Source organism: Triticum urartu, chromosome 5A, assembly GCF_056163025.1.
Source record: "Triticum urartu cultivar PI428250 chromosome 5A, HENAU_Tu73, whole genome shotgun sequence".
Lineage (NCBI taxonomy): Eukaryota > Viridiplantae > Streptophyta > Magnoliopsida > Poales > Poaceae > Triticum > Triticum urartu.
This window is the reverse complement of record NC_141877.1, coordinates 273,578,785-273,585,932: the sequence shown is the minus strand read 5'-3', so window position 1 is coordinate 273,585,932 and position 7,148 is coordinate 273,578,785.

The following is a 7,148-nucleotide window of genomic DNA, read 5'->3' as shown; positions in this document are numbered from 1 at the left end:
ATACTAGTTAAATCCGAGCTATGGGTGAGAAGCACTGATGTGCTAGTACATTTGATTGTGACCTGTTCTAATTTTGTACCTGAACTTTTTTCAGGAAGGGTTGTACGTCAACTTAATGTGCTAGCAGAACTTATTGTGTTGTCTGTCTGTTTTCTTTGCACATCATGATATTTCCCCGTCATTGATAAATACGATGAACCGTTATGTACGAGTTCATTGGTTTCAACATAGCCCTACCCGTAGCGATCCACTGCTTCCATCCTGATTGTGCCGCCTGCGTGAAATTTTTGTATGCAAGTTCAGTGTGCTATGATGTTCTATATGATTGTGTCAACTATATAAATTTTTACTGAGCATCAACAATGCATATGGCTGAAAGATGTATTTACGAGCATCGACCGATGGGTCTCTCTCTCTCACACACACACACGCGCGCACACACGCACAAGTGGGACCCGTTGAATTATTTCGTTGCTCGTGACTGCTTTTAATTAGGTTCCACTCTAATCTAACTTTTTCTTAAGTTATTAATTGAGCTCAGTGACTTCAAAAAGTTGTACAGAAGCCTTGCTTGGGCCCTTCCGGCGTCGCTGAATGTGGGCTGAGTAGCCATGTCAGGTTGTACTGTACTACACTGTACTACACAGACCTTTTTTTCAACATCAGCAATGCAACTAGGCCGACAGTTGTACACAATATCCGGGTCAACTTCTCTGCCCCGCTAGGTTGCAAACTTTCCTAGGAGGTATGCATTAGGCTTAACAAGAAAATGGACTTTAAGAAATAATAAATGGGATGTAATTATAATAACTGAGCAGTAACTATAAAAAATGCACCAAACGCGTAATTAGTTTAAAAAATATATTATATTTGGAATTTGAAAATTTTAATTTCATTACTTGTTGCGCGCGCAATATTTCGTTGGATTTTAACGTAATATAACTTTATTTTGAAATTATATTTAATCTGACTAGAAATCTCAGATAAAAATATGTCGGATCCCATAAAAGTGTGGGATTTTTTTTAATTCTGTTTTGAGCGGTTGGTTGAAATTATTAATCTTTTTTTGAGGAATGATTGAAATTATTAATCGTTGTCCTAGCTAGATAATGGGATGTACTTTAACAAACTGTAAATGGGCTGTAGTAAATTCCATTAGAATTAAAAAATGGGCTGTACATTCTTACAAATCGCAAATGGGCTATATGTTCTCTGCCACACACTTGTGGGCCTTCTAAGTTGACGCATCCCTTAAAAAACTAAGTTGACGCGTATGCAAGGCTTTGTCAACAACAAACGGTTCTAGCAGCTGTGGCCATTGGATGTCCATCCAACGGATGTCGTGCTTCTTCTTCAATCTCGGATATTCTTGCTTCGGCCGCCCAAAAAATGATTCCTCCCCCTAACATCTGGGGCACACCGTTTCGGAGGCTGACCTATGGGCCTACTAAGTTGACGCGTACCAAGGGCTTTGTCAACTTAGTCAATATAAATGATTCTAGGTGCAGTGACTGTACGATGTCCATCCAATGGCCGTAGTGCTTCTTCAACCTCTGGTCTTCTTGCTCCAGCCGCCCAAAGCAGCGTCGGTCATGCCGCGTGCTCCTGTCTCCCGTGGCCGGCTGTGATGCCGTGGAGGCCTCACCGCCCCCTACTACTCCCACCGCTGGCCAGACCATCCCTCTACTCACCCACACCCCCTGTTATTCTACGGCAACGGCAGCCTCACACCGCAGCGAACCAGTGAACCCGCATACTCCTCCACGCGTGGGCATCCACTACCGTGTCTTCCCCTTCCTAGGCCTCTCCGTCGTCCATCGCCCTGGTGCTCTCGGCACAGCGTGGTCAACATGTTCAAGGAATGGCTTCCATCAGACGTGGACTGTACGCGGAGAGGCTGACAGCTGGGTCCACGACCGCAGCAAGGAAGTGCCTCCTTATTACACGGAAAATAATGATTCCTCCACCTGACAGCAGGGACCCACCGTACGGGCAACCGTATTTCACGAAAAAACATTTCACCCTGACTGCTGGGACCTACCAGCTACATCTTCGCACTCAAGGAAGTGCGCCCGGGCAAAAAAAACGATTCACCCCCCTGACTGCTGGGACCCACCATCTACATCTTCGCATTCAATGAAGTGTCTGATAGTCGGGACCCACCTGGTCGAAGCGTACATAGCGTTGTCATTCTATTCGCGAATGTGTACATACATACTGGTCGGTGTAGAGGCGTGATACGTCTCCAACGTATCTATAATTTTTGATTGCTCCATGCTGTATTATCTACTATTTTGGACTATATTGGGCTTTATTTTCCACTTTTATATTATTTTTGGGACTAACCTATTAACTAGAGGCCCAGCCCAGAATTGCTGTTTTTTTGCCTATTTCAGTGTTTCAGATAAACGGAATATCAAACGGAGCCCAAACGGAATAAAATCTTCGGGAACGTGATTTTCTCACAGAACGTGATCCAGGAGACTTGGACCCTGCTCCAAGAAACAAAAGAGGCGGTCACGAGGATGGGGGCGCGCCCCCCCTAGGGCGTGCCCCCTGCCTCGTGGGCCCCTTGTTGCTCCTCTGGCGTACTTCTTCCTCCTATATATACACGCGTACCCCCAAACGACCAGAACAGGAGCCAAAAACCTAATTCCACCGCCGCAACTTTCTGTATCCACGAGATCCCATCTTGGAGCCTATTCCGGAGCTCCGCCGGAAGAGGGCCGTCATCACAGAGGGCTTCTACATCATCCTAGCCCCTCCGATGAAGTGTGAGTAGTTTACCTCAGACCTTTGGGTCCATAGTTAGTAGCTAGATGGCTTCTTCTCTCTCTTTGAATCTCAATACAAAGTTCTCCCCCTCTCTTGTGGAGATCTATTCGATGTAACCTTCTTTTTGCGGTGTGTTTGTTGAGACCGATAAATTGTGGGTTTATGATCAAGTCTATCTATGAATAATATTTGAATCTTCTCTGAATTCTTTTATGTATGATTGGTTATCTTTGCAAGTCTCTTCGAATTATCCGTTTGGTTTGGCCAACTAGATTGGTAGTTCTTGCCATGGGAGAAGTGCTTAGCTTTGGGTTCGATCTTGCGGTGTCCTTACCCAGTTACAGAAGGGGCAGCAAGGCACGTATTGTATCGTTGCCATCGAGGATAACAAGATGGGGTTTATTTCATATTGCATGAATTTATCTCTCTACATCATGTCATCTTGCTTAAGGCGTTACTCTGTTTTTAACTTAATACTCTAGATGCATGCTGGATAGCGGGCGATGAGTGGAGTAATAGTAGTAGATGCAGAATCGTTTCGATCTACTTGTCACGGACGTGATGCCTATATACATGATCATGCCTAGATATTCCCATAACTATGCTCAATTCTGTCAATTACTCAACAGTATTTTGTTCACCCACCGTAGAATACTTATGCTCTTGAGAGAAGCCACTAGTGAAACCTATGGCCCCCGGGTCTATTCTCATCATGTCAATCTCCATCACTTTAATCTTGCTCTGCTTTTTTACTTTGCTTTTACTTTTTACTTTGCATCTTTATACCAAAAATATTATATCTATCAGATCTCACTCTCATAAGTGACCGTGAAGGGATTGACAACCCCTAACCGCGTTGGTTACGAGTAGCTATCGCTTTGTGCAGGTACGAGGGACTTGAGCGTGGGCTCCTACTGGATTGATACCTTGGTTCTCAAAAACTCAGGGAAATACTTACGCTACTCTGCTGCATCATCCCTTCCTCTTCGGGGAAAACCAACGCAAGCTCAAGACGTAGCAAGAAGGATTTCTGGCGCCGTTGCCGGGGACTCTACGCAAAAAGTCAACATACCAAGTACCCATCACAATCCCTATCTCTCGCGTTACATTATTTTCCATTTGCCTCTCGTTTTCCTCTCCCCCCAATTCACCCTTGCTGTTTTATTCACCCTCTCTCTCTCTCTATCCTCCTTTTCCTCTTTTTGCCCGCTTGCCTTTTTGTTTGCTCGTGTGTTAGATTGCTTGTTTGTCGCGATGGCTCAAGATACTACTAAATTGTGTGACTTCACCGATACCAATAATAATAATTTCCTTAGCACTCCGATTGCTCCTCTTACCGATGCTGAATCTTGTGAAATTAATACTGCTTTGTTGAATCTTGTTATGAAAGATCAATTCGCCGGCCTTCCTAGTGAAGATGCTGCTACTCATCTGAATAGCTTCGTTGATTTATGTGATATGCAAAAGAAAAAAGATGTCAATAATGATGTCGTTAAATTGAAGCTATTTTCTTTTACGCTTAGAGATCGTGCTGAAGCTTGGTTTTCGTCTTTGCCTAAGAATAGTATTGATTCATGGAACAAGTGCAAAGATGCTTTTATCTCTAAGTATTTTCCTCCAGCTAAGATCATCTCTCTTAGAAATGATATTATGAACTTTAAACAACTTGATCATGAACATGTTGCACAAGCTTGGGAGAGAATGAAATTAATGATACGTAATTGCTCTACTCATGGTTTGAATTTGTGGATGATTATACAAATTTTTTATGCCGGATTGAATTTTGCTTCTAGAAATCTTTTATATTCAGCCACGGGAGGCACTTTTATGGAAATCTCTTTAGGAGATGCTACTGAACTCCTAGATAATATTATGGTTAATTATTCTCAATGGCATACTGAAAGATCTTCTAATAAAAAGTGCATGCGATAGAAGAAATCAATGTGTTGAGTGGAAAGATGGATGAACTTATGAAGTTATTTGCTACTAAGAGTGTTTCTTCTGATCCTAATGATATGCCTTTGTCTACTTTGATTGAGAATAACAATGAATCTATAGATGTGAATTTTGTTGGTAGGAATAATTTTGGTAACAACGCTTATAGAGGGAATTTTAATTCTAGGCCATATCCTAGTAATCCTTCTAATAATTATGGGAATTCCTACAACAACTCTTATGGAAATTATAATAAGATGCCCTCTGAATTTGAGACTAGTGTTAAAGAGTTTATGAATTCACAAAAGAATTTTAATGCTTTACTTGAGGAGAAATTGCTTAAAGTTGATGATTTGGCTAGAAACGTTGATAGAATTTCTCTTGAGATTGATTCTTTAAAGCTTAGATCTATTCCTCCTAAGCATAATATCAATGAGTCTCTCAAAGCCATGAGAATTTCCATTGATGAGTGCAAGGAAAGAACTGCTAGGATGCGTGCTTCCAAAGATGCCTTTATTAAAGTGTGTTCTTCCAATACCTATGAAAATCAAGATAAGATCTAAAAGTTATTGATGTGTCCCCTATTAAATCTTTATTTTGCAATATGAATCTTTATGAAACTGAATATGATCTTCCTTTACCTAGAAGGCGTTCTAAAAATTCGGAGTATTTAGATCTTAAAGATGAAATTGATGAAAGTGGGATTGAAAGAAATAAAAATCTAGATGTTGCTAAACCCACTATATTGGATTTCAAGGAATTTAATTATGAAAGTTGCTCTTTAATTGATTGTATTTCCTTGTTGCAATCCGTGCTAAATTCTCCACATGCTTATAGTCAAAATAAAGCCTTCACCGAACATATTGTTGATGCCTTGATCATGAGTTTCTATCCCTAGAAAACTCTATGATGAGTGGGAACCAACTATTAAAATTAAAATTAAAGATCATGAGCTTTATGCTTTGTGTGATTTGGGTGCTAGCGTCTCTACTATTCCCAAGACTTTGTGTGATTTGCTAGATTTCCGTAATTTTGATGATTGCTCTCTAAACTTGCATCTTGCGGATTCCACTATTAAGAAACCTATGGGAAGGATTAATGATGTTATTATTGTTGCAAATAGTAATTATGTGCCCGTAGATTTCATTGTTCTTGATATAGATTGCAATCCTTCTTGCCCTATTATTCTTGGTAGACCTTTCCTTAGAACGGTTGGTGCGATTATTGATATGAAGGAAGGGAATATTAGATTTAAATTTACATTAAAAAAGGGCATGGAACATTTTCCTAGAAAGAAAATAAAATTACCATATGAAACTATCATGAGAGCCACTTATGGATTGCCTACCAAAGATGGCAATACGTAGATCTATCCTCGCTTTTATGCCTAGCTAGGGGCGTTAAACGATAGCGCTTGTTGGGAGGCAACCCAATTTTATTTTTATTCCTTGCCTTTTGCTCCTGATTAGTAATAAATAAATTATTTAGCCTCTGTTTTGGTTGTGTTTTTTTGTTTAATTAGTGTTTGTGCCAACTAGAACCGTTGGGAAGACTTGGGGAAAGTCTTGTTGAACTTGCTGTAAAAAACAGAAACTTTAGCGCTCACGAGAACTGCTGTCATTTTTATTTGAAGAGTGATATTTAGTTAATTCTTTTTGAAGATGATTAATAGATAAATTCCTCACGTCCAGAAATTTATTTTAGAATTTTTGGGGTTCCAGATCTTGCGCTAGCTACATATTACTACAGACTGATCTGTTTTTGACAGATTCTGTTTTTCGTGTGTTGTTTGCTTATTTTGATGAATCTATGGCTAGTAAAATAGTTTATAATCCATAGAGAAGTTGGAATACAGTAGGTTTAACACCAATATAAATAATTATTTCATTACAGTACCTTGAAGTGGTCTTTTGTTTTCTTTCGCTAACGGAGCTCACGAGTTTTCTATTTTGAGTTTTGTGTTGTGAAGTTTTCAAGTTTTGGGTGAATTCTTTTGATGGATCATGGAAAAAGGAGTGGCAAGAGCCTAAGCTTGGGGATGCCCATGGCACCCCCAATATAATCCAAGGACATCAAAAATTCAAAGCTTGGGGATGCCCCGGAAGGCATCCCCTCTTTCGTCCACTTCCATCGGTAATTTACTTGGAGCTATATTTTTATTCATCAACATGATATGTGTTTTGCTTGGAGCGTCTTGTATTATTTGTGTCTTTGTGTCTTATTATGCCACAATCATCCTTACTGTACACACCTTTTGAGAGAGCCATATATGAATTAAAATTTGATAGAATACTCTATGTGCTTCACTTATATCTTTTGAGCTAGATAATTTTGCTCTATGTGATTCACTTATATCTTTTGAGCTAGATAATTTTGCTCTATGTGCTTCACTTATATCTTTTGAGTGTTATAATTTTGCTCTATGTGCTTCACTTAGA